We start from the raw sequence: 14,215 nt of genomic DNA on the forward strand, positions 1-14,215 counted from the left end.
AATGCATGACAAAAAACTGTTAGAAATATAGCTATCGTTACCCAACTATAGCAATAGTTACTTTAAATATGAATGATCTAAACACACCATTTAGAAGATAGAGAAATTTAGGCTGGGTTTAAAAAGTAAAAGTAATACTGAAAGATCTACAAGAAACTCACTGCAAATATTGACTCAGATAATTTAAAAGTAAAGTAGATGGAGAAACATATGTAATTACTAACCAAATGAAAGTTTGTACAACTATTTTAATGTCAGACAAAGCTATCTTTGTAACAAAGAAAATTAAATGTGATGGAGGAACATCACATAATGATAAAATGTTAAATTCTGCAAGAAGATATAATTATCAAATCACACAGTTACATAAAGCCAATACTTCGGAGAAAATCATCATTTTTATGATATCCATAAAATTTTCCTGTGAAATAACTATTGATTGATTAATTTACTTAACATTTGTTTCAAATGTTTATGCACTTGGTAATATCACTAAACTTTGGGGAAAAGTGCAGTAAAGGAAAAAAAATAGGTAGAAAACAATACATAACTTAGCTGGCATAATAAAAATGTGTCAACTTCCTTTAGCAGTGTTTTGATTGTATTATATTACTATTTCTTTCTCCAAGAGGTGTCATATCTGTTCTATTTGATACTTTTCATGAAATTAAAAGATGCTTGCTCCTTAGAAGGAAAGCATATTAAAAAGCAGAGACATCACCCTACTGACAAATGTCCATTGAGTCACAGCTATGTTTTTTTTTTTTTTTTCAGTAGTCATGTACAGATGCGAGAGTTGGATCATAAAGAAGGCTGAGTGCTAATATATATATATATATATATATATATATATATATATATATATGTTTTTGAATTTTGGTGCTGGAGAAGACTCTTGAGAGTCCATTGGACATCAAGGAGATCAAATCAGTCCATCCTAAAAGAAATCAACACTGAATATTCATTGTAAGGACTGATACTGAAGCTGAAGCTCCAATATTTTGGTCATCTGATGCAGAGAGCCAGTTCATTGAAAAAGACCCTGACACTGGTGAAAATTGAAGGCAAAAAGGAGAAAACGGTGGGAGAGGATGAGATGGTTAGTTATAAAGCATGATTGACTCAATGTACATGAGTTTAAGTAAACTCCAGGAGATAGTGAAGTACAGAGAAGCCTGGCGTGCTGCAGTTCATGGCATCCCAGAGTTGGACATGACTCAGTGAGTGAATAACAATGGCAATTTAGGCATGAGTTAAGAAATTTTATAGGTTCCAATTATTGAACCATGTGATACTAGCTAGTTTCATATTCTTATATTTGAATTATTCTTAATCAACTTCAATTCAGTTAAATTTTACTTTAACAATTTTATATTTCAAACTAAATGCAATTCTTTAGAGATATCTTGTATATAATACAAGCATATTTTCCATTTTCCCGGATGTCGCTGACAGCCTCTAATGTGGCCCTTAATCATGTCCGTACCTGGTATTAATGACTTTATACAATTCTTTCTAATTCAATATGGCCTGAATATCAGATTAGTTCAGTTCAGTTGCACAGTCATGTCCAACTCTTTGCAACCCCGTGGACTGTAGCACTCCAGGCCTCCCCATCCATCACCAACTCCCGGAGTTTACTCACACTCATGTCCGTTGAGTCGGTGATGCCATCCAGCCATCTCATTCTCTGTCATCCCCTTCTCCTCCCACCTTCAATCTTTCCCAGTATCAGGATCTTTTCCAATGAGTCAGTTCACATCAGGTGGCCAAAGTATTGGGGTTTCAGCTTCAGCATCAGTCCTTCCAATGAATATTCAGGACTGATTTTCTTTAGGATGGGCTAGTTGATCTCCTTGCTGTCCAAGGGACTCTCAAGAGTCGTCTCCAACACCATGGTTCAAAAGCATCAATTTTTTGACACTCAACTTCTGGAAAAGGGAATGGCAAACCACTTTAGTATTCTTGCCTTGAGAATCCCATGAACAGTATGAAAAGGCCTAAATATAGTGACTCCTAAAAGAATAACATCCATAAAAGTGATGAATTGTCACTTATGATAGAGATGAAGTTACAAAACTAATGTAGCTTTTATCCTGGATGCACTTTCTTACCCTCTTACTGGCTCACTCTGAAAGCAGCCAGCTAGCATGTTGGGAAAACATCCTCTCTACCAATTAACTCTTCAAATGAGACTGAAGTCCTGGCTAAAAGTTTGAATCCAACATCATGAAAAGCTTTTAAACAGAGGTTTAAACTAAGTCCTACACCACAGAAACTTTGAGATAATAAATGTTTGTTTTAAGTGGTCATATCTTGTGTTGCAGCAACAGATAATTCATATAATGGAATGTATAATCCACAAGAGCAATGAAAGAGTAACCATCATTGCTACAACGTTAATAATTTTACTTACCCTACCCAGTTGTGGAAAGGCTCTGTAAAAATGATCTTTAACTTGGATTTTGTAGAAAGAGTAAAACTCTGGGTCAGAGAACAAGAAATTTGAATTGGTAATATGTGCAACCAGGAGGGACGGCCATGAGAAGACACCCCTTGTCCAAGGTAAGGAGTAGCAGCTGTGTTTTGCTGGAGCAGCTGTGAAGAGATACCACATGTCCAAGGTCAGAGAAACCCAAGTAAGACGGTAGGTGTTGTGAAAGGGCATCAGAGGGCAGACACACTAAAACCAAAATCACAGAAAACTAGCCAATCTGATCACAGGACCACAGCCTTGTCTAACTCAGTGAAACTAAGCCATGCTGTGTGGGACCACCCAAGATGGTCGGGTCATGGTGGAGAGGTCTGACAGAATGTGGTCCACTGGAGAAGGGAATGGCAAACCACTTCATTATTCTTGCCTTGAGAACCCCATGAATAGTATGAGAAGGCAAACTGAAAGGATACTGAAAGAGGAACTCCCCAGGTTGGAAGGTGCCCAATATGCTGTTGGAGATCAGTGGAGAAATAACTCCAGAAAGAATGAAGGAATGGAGCCAAAGCAAAAACAATACCCAGTTGTGGATGGGACTGGTGATATAAGCAAGGTCCTGTAATGAGCAGTATTGCATAGGAACCTGGAATGTTAGGTCCATGAATCAAGGCAAATTGGAAGTGGTGAAACAGGAGATGGCAAGAGTGAATGTCAACATGCTAGGAATCAGCAAACTCAAATGGACTGGAATAGGTGCATTTAACTCAGATGACCATTATATCTACTATTGTGGGCAGGATTCCCATAGAAGAAATGGAGTAGCCATCATGATCAACAAAACCATCTGAAATGCAGTACTTGGATGCAATCTCAAAAATGATAGAATGATCTCTATTCATTTCCAAGGCAAACCATTCAATATCACAGTAATCCAAGCCTATGCCCCAACCAGTAATGCTGAGGAAGCTGAAGTTGAATGGTTCTATGAAGACCTACAAGACCTTTTAGAACTAACATCCAGAAAAGATGTCCTTTTCATTATAGGAGACTGGAATGCAAAAGTAGGAAGTCAAGAAACACCTGGAGTAACACACAAATTTGGCCTTGGAGTACAGAATGAAGCAGGGCAAAGGCTAATACAGTTTTACCAACAGAACGCACTGGTCATAGCAAACACCCCCTTCCAACAACACAAGAGAAGACTCTATACATGGACATCACCAGATGGTCAACACCAAAATCAGATTGATTATATTCTTTGCAGCTAAAGATGGAGAAGCTCTATACAGTCAGCAAAAACAAGACTGGGAGCTGACTGTGGCTCAGATCATGAACTCCGTATTGCCAAATTCAGACTTAAACTGAAGAAATTAGGGATAACCACTAGACCATTCAGGTATGACCTAAATCAAATCCCTTATGACTATACAGTGGAAATGAGAAATAAATATAAGGGACTAGATCTGATTGACAGAGAGCCTGATGAACTATAGACAGAGGTTCGTGACATTATACAGGAGACAGGGATCAAGACCATCCCCATGGAAAAGAAATGCAAAAAGGCAAAATGGCTGCCTGAGGAGGCCTTACAAATAGCTGTGAAAAGAAGAGAAGCAAAAAGCAAAGGAGAAAAGGAAAGATATTCCCATTTGAGTGCAGAGTTCCAAAAATAGCCAGGAGAGATAAGAAAGCCTTCCTCAGGGATCAATGCAAAGAAATAGAGGAAAACAACAGAATGGGAAAGACTGGAGATCTCTTCAAGAAAATTAGAGATACTAACGGAACATTTCATGCAAAGATGGGCTCAATAAAGGACAGAAATGGTATGGATGAAACAGAAGCAGAAGACATTAAGAAGAGGTGGCAAGAATACACAGAAGAACTGTACAAAAAAGATCTTCATGACCCACATACTCAAAATGGCGTGCTCACCTAGAGCCAGGCATCCTGGAATGTGAAGTCAAGTGGGCCTTAGAAAGCACCACTACGAACAAAGCTAGTGGATGTGATGGAATTCCAGTTGATCTATTTCAAATCCTGAAAGATGATGCTGTGAAAGTGTTGCACTCAATATGCCAGCAAATTTGGAAAACTCAGCAGTGGCCACAGGACTGGAAAAGGTCCGTTTTTATTCCAGTCCCTAAGAAAGTCAATCCCAAAGAATGCTCAAACTACCACACAATTGCAACTATCTCACACGCTAGTAAAGTAATGCTCAAAATTCTCTAAGCCAGGCTTCAGCAATTCGTGAACTGAGAACTTCCAGATGTTCAAGCTGGTTTTAGAAAAGGCAGAGGAGCCAGAGATCAAATTGCCAATATCTGCTGGATCATCGAAAAAGCAACAGAGTTCCAGAAAAAACATCTATTTCTGCTTTATTGACTACACCAAAGCCTTCGACTGTGTGGATCACAGTAAACTGTGGAAAATTCTGAAAGAGATGGGAATTACCAGACCACCTGACCTGCATCTTAAGAAACCTGTATGCAGGTCAGGAAGGAACAGTTAGAACTGGACATGGAACAACAGACTGGTTCCAAATAAGAAAAGGAGTATGTCAAGGCTGTATATTTTCAGCTTGTTTATTTAACTTATATGCAGAGTACATCATGAGAAACGCTGGGCTGGGAGAAGCACAAGTTGGAATCAAGATTGCTGGGAGAAATATCAATAACCTCAGATATGCAGATGACACCACCCTTATGGCAGAGAGTGAAGAGGAACTAAAAAGCCTCTTCATGAAAGTGAAAGAGGAGAGTGAAAAAGTTGGCTTAAAGCTTAACATTCAGAAAACTAAGATCATGGCATCTGGTCCCATCACCTCATGGGAAATAGATGGGGAGACAGTGGAAACAATGTCAGACTTTATTTTTGGGGGCTCCAAAATCACTGCGGATGGTGACTGCAGCCATGAAATTAAAAGACGCTTACTCCTTGGAAGGAAAGTTACTACCAACCTAGATAGCAAATTAAAAAAAGGAGACATTACTTTGCCAACAGAGGTCCGTCTAGTCAAGGCTATGGTTTTTCCAGTGGTCATGTATGGATGTGAGAGTTGGGCTGTGAAGAAAGCTGAGCATCGGAAAATTGATGCTTTTGAACTATGGTGTTGGAGAAGACTCTTGAGAGTCCCTTGGACTGCAAGGAGATCCAACCAGTCCATCCTAAAAGAGATCAGTCCCGGGTGTTCATTGAAAGGACTGATGTTGAAGCTGAAACTCCAATACTTTGGCCACCTCATGCGAAGGGTTGACTCACTGGAAAAGACCCTGATGCTGGGAGGGATTGGGGGAAGGAGGAGAAGGGGATGTCAGAGGATGAGATGGCTGGATGGCATCACCAACTCGATGGGCATGAGTTTGAGTAAACTCCGGGAGTTTGTGATGGACAGGGAGGCCTGGCCTGCTGCAATTCATGGGGTCGCAAGAGTCGGACACGACTGAGCGACTGAAGTGCACTGAACTGAACTGAATATGTGCAACTAATAATTAACATAATCTGAAAAGATAGATATTATAGTCCTCTTTATTATTTGAAGTTCATGGAGCACAAGTGACTAGTGTATAGTAAAATGTAAAAATTGAAATCCTCAGCAATGAATATAACTTGAAAAACCTCTCTGCATGTAAAATTCAGTTTAGTATCAGGTGGCTGAAAACCAGATATTAACTGGAATCTATCTTCCCATTTAAATACTTCTGAATACATCTTGTAGAACTTCAAAGTCATTTGTGTGCAAAGAGTTTATGCATGCTAAGTCACTTTAGTTGTGTCTGACTCTTGGTGAGACCCTACATAGCCTGCCAGACTTCTTTGTCCATGGTATTCTTCAGGCAAAAATATTGGAGTGGGTTGTCATTCTCTCCTCTAGAGGACCTTTTCGACCCAGGGATCAAATTTGTGTCTCTTATGTCTCCTGCATTTTCAGACTATATATATATTACTTATAATACAGATGATACATGCATATTTCTAATACTTCTGACTTCTAGAATCATTCATGGTTCCCATACATGATGCTATGGTAAATAGATAGTAATGTTCTCTTTTCTTCACCAACAGCGGCAAAACAAATTTAAGTGAATTTAGTACCCAAAAGGAAAGTTGCACAGATAAATTTCCACTGATTATTGCTTTCTTTTTGAATTCCAAATGTTTATTTCACCTTTTTACACCATATGATTATTTATTACGTATATAGAAAAAAGGTAAGTTTTTTTTTCCTAAAAGAATAACAGAATAAAGGAAATAAAAGAGGCAGGAATATATCATCAGATATTTATAGACACACCACTGTCGGGAATGAATACCAGTGAGAGACAATGGAATCTATTAATAAGTATCTACAGAATCTTTACCCATTACCCAGAACTAGGGTGAAATCATTGAAGAATGTTTTACTTTTGTTTTAAATTCAAGGATAAATTAAACACACAGTGGTTAAAAAAATTTAAAAAAAAAGAATGATTCTCTCTTGATGTATCTTAAAAGCAGTGCAAAATTAGAACCAAGCCAAGTTCTAACGTGTAAGTTCTCAAAAGACAAGTCAGTTGTGAACAGAAAATCAGAGATGGACTGACTGGTAGCTAGAGTTCAGATCACAAATCTGTCTTGTATTTTTTCCAGTCTCCATAGTCCTGAGACAGAGGTATGTTGGAAACAAAGAAGTACCCTGGGTGGAGATGGGCTCTGAAAGTACAAACAATGTGATTCAGTAACGTCATTAATTATAAACTACTACAATAATGAACATTTCGTTGACAAAAAACACGTGCATTTTTCAGCATGCAGTGATGGTCAGAAGTGGCCACAGGACTGGAAAAGATTAATTTTAATTCCAATCCCAAAAAAGGGCAGTGCCAAAGAATGTTCAAACTACCCTACAATTATATTCATTTCCCATGCTAGTAAGGTTATGATCAAAATCCTTCAAGCTAGGCTTTAGCAGTATGTGATGTGAGAATTTCTAGATGCACAAGTTGGATTTAGAAATGGCAGATGAACCAGAGATCAAATTGCCAACCTTCATTGGATCATAAAAAAGCAAGGGAATACCAGAAAAAAAGAAAAAAATCTTATCTGCTTCATTGACATTAAAGGCTTTGACTGTGTGGATCACAACAAACTGTGGAAAATTCTTAAAGATGTGGGACTACAGTACAACATTTTCTGTCTCTTGAGAAACTTCTACACAAGTCAAGAAGCAATGGTTAAAACCTTACCTGGAACAAATGACCGGTTCAAACTTGGTAAAGGAGTATGGCAAGGCTGTATATTGTCACCCTGTTTATGTAACTTCTATGCAGAGTACATGATGTAAAACGCCAGGCTGGGTGACTCATAAGGTGGAATCACATTTGCCAGGAGAAATATCAACAACCTCACATATTCAGAAGACACCACTATAATGTCAGAAAGTGAAGAGGAACTAAAGAGCCTCTTGATGAGGGTGAAAGAGGAGAGTGAAAAAGCTGATTTAAAGCTCACCGTTCAAAAAGCTAAGATCACTGCATCTGATCCCATCGTTTCATGGAAAATAGAAAGGGAAAAAGTGGAAACAGTTACAGATTTTATTTTCTTGGGCTCCAAAATCACTGCAGATGGTGACTGCAGCCATGAAATTATAAGATGCTTGCTCCTTGGAAGAAAAGTTATGACAAACATCAAGAGCATATTAAAAAGCAAAACTGTCACTTTGCTGATAATGGTCCATATATTCAAAGCTGTGGTTTTGCCAGTAGTCATGTATGGATGTGAGAGTTGGACCATAAAGAAGGCTGAGCACCGAAGAATTGATGCTTTCAAATCGTGGTGCTAGAGAAGACTCTTGAGAGTTTCTTGACAGCAAAGAGTTCAACTCAGTCATCCTACAGGAAATCAACTCCGAGTATTCATTGAAAAGACTGATACTGAAGTTTTAATACTATGTCCACCTCATGCAAACAGCCAACTCATAGAAAAAGACCCTGATGCTAGGAAATATTGAAGGCCAAAAGAGAAGAGGGCAGTAGAGGATGAGATGTTTGGATAGCATCACTGACTCAATGGACATGAAACTGAGCAAACTCCAGGAGATGGTGAAGGACAGAGAAGCCTGGCATGTTGCAGTCTATGGGGTTGCAGAGTCACACATGACTTAGTGACTGAACAACAATAGTAATGGTCTACTAAGTTTAGAACTTAGTAGAAAGTATTCAGAGTCATACTGGGAATAAAAGGTGTGATTGTCCAATCTGGTCAGTGGAAACTAAAACTTAAAGACTTATAAGATCAAGTATACAAATTGCAATAATAAATTAGCATCTATAAGCAACAATTACAAAATGAATTAACACCACAGGTGGTTTCTACCTGTCCTAGGCATTGATAGCTTTGTTTAGAAATTGTGTTTAAAATATACTTAAAGTAATCTCTTAATGATTTTCTATTAATGCTTTTTTTCTTATGAAAGGTCCCATTTGCCTGTGAACAGCAGTCAACTGGAGCATCTCCTTGGCATCTCAGGTCCATCCTACAGCTAGACATGAGTGGTTTTATTCGAGTCTTTGCCGTACTGTGTCTGCCTCTGTCTCAAGCTCTTTGAGGAGCAAGGGCCGTGTGGGTGGGGACGAATGATGTGCTCTGTCCAGCCTCTGCCTTTCTCTCCTCTTCCAGCCTTTCTGTAGAGGGTCAAGTGTGGGGCGAGCTCTCCCTACTCTTCATGTCCTTGCTACTACAAGGTAGGGGGCCCTCCAACCTCAGAGATGTGGTCTTCTGGTGTTTTGGCCTCAAATTTCTATCTTTTCTTTTTTGTTGCCTATCCTGGTGCCAAAATTTTATATAAAATTCATTATTTAGAATGTCTATATCCTGAAATAATTTATAGTTAAACCAAATACATTGTAGGGATTATCAATGCATTTAGGCAAGTACCCAGCCTCACAAAACCACTATTAAAGACAGTTTAGAATATCCTGTATTAGAAAATTATGTAAGAATTTACATTATTATATTCCCTAAACATAAACAACTGCATTTATTACATTAGAGATCTCTTTTTAAAGGCTATCATTTCCTGAAGGCTTTCTATATCAGAGGCTTCATAAATGTTTCCTCTCCTAGAGGGCATAACATTGGTACAGGATTGCATGGACTAAAATAAATGTTCAATGTGTGAGTTGTGAAGCTGTATTTGGAGCTTACTGAGAATTATAACCTGGGAGGCAACCTCTCAGATAGCGTTGAGGGACTGCTCCAACAATACAGGGCATGGTCATTGGTACACATGACTGTGGTGAAGGAGGGTACATGAAGTCAACACACATTTTAGTTGAAGGTTGTTGCTAATTACAGGGAGCACATGTGTCCATTAACAGTTTTAGTGCTTTTCTAGACATGAGAAGATTCAAGAAACTGGGCTTATAAAAATCTCCTGAAAATATCTAAGTATCTGAAGGTCTGTTCTGTCAATTTTTCCCAGAGTACAGAGTATCTCATTCTTGACCTCCACCCAGAAGTCCTTTCAGGGAGTGTTGAAGGTCTGTGGCTGCACTGATTGGTAACTTAATACTTATAGAACCAGAGAGCAAGTGACAGTCTTTAGTTCACGTTTGGTAGTATTTTAATTTTAAAGTTTAAAGGAACTCAGTGTGGTTATTAACTAAAATTACAAGTTTATTTGAAGAGGTAGGATTTAAACTCAGATCTCTTCTCTCTAAAGCCTGAGTTTTTTTCTAAATACCACTGAAAAGAAAAGAAAATAGAACAAAACAAAATACCATTTAGAGATTTAGTCCATCATGTCAGGATTTGCAATACTATAATTATGTTTTAACCTATGAAGACATTTACAGAACATAGGACATGAGAGAGTGAAACTGAATTATTTTAAGATTATGTGTTTAATTTGAGAGATTAAACCAATTGTATTGCGTTGGTCAAAAAATAAAAATAGACACATTCTATTTTCACTTAAAGTAAAAATTTTAAAAACATATGTTTCATTTTCACGAAGAACTTTTTTGAACCATTTCCTCACAATTTTGTCCCGCCGCCTGCTACCATTCTTTGGGAAACTTCATAACGCCATTCTCCCAGAACTTTTTCTAACCTTTTTTAAGTAAAGAACTGTTCCAGGTATCTTTCACAGTCTTCCAGGGAATTTAAGTGTTTTCCATCAAGATAATTTTGTAAATACTAAAATAAACAACCCTCTAGCGCCGGTGGTGAGCCGGGGTCAGAGCCGGAGGCGGCGGCTGCAGCGCTGCGGGGGCGGCCCCGGCTCCTTCCGCAGCTGAGTCTCCATCCGCGCCCCTCGCCATCCTTGGGGCGCCGGAGGCTCCAGGCCGGCAGAAGCTGCGGCCTACGCCGGCGGCCGGATCCGCGTCCCGCCTCAGCGACCGGAAGACACAGAGAAAGGAGGAGCCAGAAGCACCTGCTGGCCGGCGGATGTGGTGGTGCCGTGGGAGCCATTCTAACATGTCCGCCGGAAGTTGTGAAAACACGGCCACAGTCATCTGCTGCGACACCTTGTATCTCTGCAGTTCAGCTGAGCACCATGGCCGGAGCCAGGGTCAATGGAGTAGTGTCTCCTGGACCTCTCCATTGTCTAAAGGTGATCTTGGAAAAAGAAGGGCCTCGGCTCCCTGTTTGGAGGATTAGACCCCAATTTGGTGGCGGTGGCCCCTTTCCAGAGCAATATACTTTGCTGCTTATTCAAACCGCAAGGAAAAGTTGAATGGTTTATTTGATATTGATTCTACCCAGGTACACATGATTTCAGCTGCAATGACAGGCATTTACTGTATATTTCTTCCCGAGAAAAGAGTGAGATCGTGTCATCTCATGCTCCCCATCCACAGGTCACTTCCAGCATGGACTAACTTAAACCTCATTTTACCGCAATCACAGCGACCAACCCCATTTGGCTTATAAAGACCTGATTACAGCTTGATGCAAGGAACCGTGGGGAAAAGCGAATGGGTGCTCCAGTGTGTCTCTATAGTGGGTCAGACAGATGGACTCAGAGGATTTTATAGGGGCATGTCTGCTTCATATGCTGGTATATCAGAGAATCTTATCCATTTTGCTATTTATGAAAATATTAAGCAAAAACTGCTGGAATATAAGACTGCTTCTACAATGGAAAATGAAGAAGAGTCTATAAAGAAGTGCCAGATTTTGTGGGAATGATGCTACCTCAAAAACGTGTGCTGCAAGTATAGCATATCCACATGAAGTTGTAAGAACATGACTGTGTGAAGAGGGAACAAAATATAGATCCTTTTTTTCAGACATTATCTTTGCTTGTTCAAGAAGAAGGCTCTGGGTCTCTTTACCGTGGTCTGACAACTCATCTGGTGAGGCAGATTCCAAGCAAAGCCATTATGATGGCCGCCTATGAGTTGGTGGTCTAACTGCTCAATGGATAGCACCGCCAAACTGCTGCGCTATAAAGAGGGAAGACCAAAGGAGAAAGTGGACCATGGAGTACCGAAACCAGCATGGTGGACAGAAGGAAGAGAGTGTGGGAACATGGAACTGTGTCTAAGTGGAAGTTTAGTTGTAGGAATTAAAGTAATCGCAAACACAATAGTCTTTTTAGTAATGTGGAAAAACAAATAAACATGGCTGCCTCCAAGAAAAAAGCCTTTAGAAGCACTCTTTCCTCAAAATTGCCATTTTCTCTATCATGTCCACAGGATACTGTTGGTGTTTTGTTGATTTATGGCAACCAGAGTACAGTGTTTATTCCATGAGCACTTTTCCAGTCTTCTAAACAAAGCCATCTGTAACTATATACTATACTAGAACTATCCAAAGAAAGTGTTAACAGTCATAAATTTCTAACTTCTGGCTTCTGTATAGTTTCCATAAAATTAGAAAGTAACAATACTAGTATTTACATTTCCTTGAGAGGACCTGGCACTGTATTTTAAAGTTAATTGTTTGGTATTAGTAGCCACTGTTTTTGACAAATAAAGTAGTGTCCAAATATTGTGCTTGCTCTTAGCTTTTAAATGTTTTGGTTTCTACTGCTCACAGGTGCTTTATGTTTGGCCCAATGTGAACACTAAAATTGTTTAATGTATCAGCTCAAATGGTAATAGTTTGGGACAGAATAAGCCTGTAAAATGTTGATTCTTGGCCATTTTGATAACTTGAGCATATCCTCTTATCTTTTCTAATCTAATGATACGTGAATGAATGCAATGTCTTTTCAGTGACTTACTAATTATGAACTTGAATTATCATCCATCATACCTAGGTATCATTTTCTTAAAGTAGAAAAAAAAGTACTGCTTCTGAATCTTTCTCTGGTTTCACTTTAAGAATTTGAACTTTTGGATTATTTCTGGAAGATCTGCATACATTGCTTTTATTTAGTAGAGAAAATGGTAATTTTCAACTTTAAAAGGTGCTTTTCTTTTTAAGGAAACATTTTAAGTATCTGGGGCAGCATAAACATTCATAGAAGAAGGGCCCCTTGGGTAGGGATCCTAATTGACTTGTAGTTTTATAAGTGAACAAACTACTTTGGATGAGAACTTTATTCCATCCTAATTTCTTGAATGGTAAATCATAAAAAAAAGATGCAAGTTAATTCAGATTGTGTTAACAGAAGAGAGCTTTTACATTTTGCTGTTGAGTTCAACTGCACCTTTTAATACTATAAGTGATTTATATGTTTGTCCCTTATGAAGATATTTGCTGTAAGTCTATAATATTAAATACTTTTGCTTATGGATGTTGCTATACTGGTGTATGAAGCTTATACCACTAAACTCCAGTGTGGTACTCATTTCAGTATACAGGAACTGTACATTGTGTGCAATGGCTTTATCATAAGAACAACTCTTTGTGAATGCACTTTGTGGCCTTTTGGGGGATTGCGGGGCTGTGACCAGGAGAGAATTCCCATGTTAGATTATTTTTTAAAACACTGGTTAATGTATTTGGCAGAAACAGTATTCATAACATTTTTTTTTCTGGAATTTAAGTGTATTGTTTGGAGGATCTTTAATACAAATGTTTCAAGAATTCTTATGTGTACTGCAGTGCCTCAAAATAAAATTCATATTATGTCATTGCAAGCTTTCTCTGCTGTCACCAGTAAAACACAGTGCCTTGTTGAATTCTTCCACCTTCTTAATTTCCTTGTATTCAACAGTAACTGGATGTTTTTGAGGTGCTTCGATTGGAATTACTATTCCAATCTATTTGGAGACCAAAGGAAAATTCAGTTTTATTACCTTTGGTATTATTCATATCTTTTATGGTGAATTTCAGCTTTGACATTTATTGTGAGAAACATGCCAAAAAAAGAAAACAGTAATGGATTTTATAACTTCAATCTGTAGAGAAAGTGTCAACCTATAGTGTTTTGATTTTCAGGTGCCACTTATACTGCCTAATACAGTGTCATTTGCCTTGTGAATATCTGTAAACATTAGTTGTTTTGAATGTGCAAGAGACTCTAATTTTAGTGGTCTAAATACCCCACAAATGGCTAAGAATGATATGAAAACCAGCAACTAAGGAACATCTTAGTTGTAGCAAATTCATAAGAAGTGTCCTTCAAGGATGAACTCATATTCTGTTCCTGTTTGTATTTGTATTGACCTTTTAGTGCATTATATTCAGCTTTTAAAAGTGAGTATATTTCTGTGCTGGAAGAAAAGGATCTTAGTCTCAGACTTTGTTTCTTTGTGCAACAACTGGAAAGGAGTGATGACGTTTAATTGTTTTGTCCCCCCAAAAGTACAATCTATTATAGTTTACTTTATGTATGACAGAGATAAT

The 14,215-nt window shown here is 38.4% G+C and overlaps 1 pseudogene; it reads left to right on the forward strand.

Annotated features, from left to right (window-relative positions):
- Nucleotides 1-1,442: 1,442 nt before the first annotated feature.
- LOC133048010 (solute carrier family 25 member 36-like) lies at nt 1,443-11,844 on the forward strand (annotated as a pseudogene).
- Nucleotides 11,845-14,215: the final 2,371 nt, after the last annotated feature.

Source organism: Dama dama, chromosome 28, assembly GCF_033118175.1.
Source record: "Dama dama isolate Ldn47 chromosome 28, ASM3311817v1, whole genome shotgun sequence".
NCBI classification, from domain to species: domain Eukaryota; kingdom Metazoa; phylum Chordata; class Mammalia; order Artiodactyla; family Cervidae; genus Dama; species Dama dama.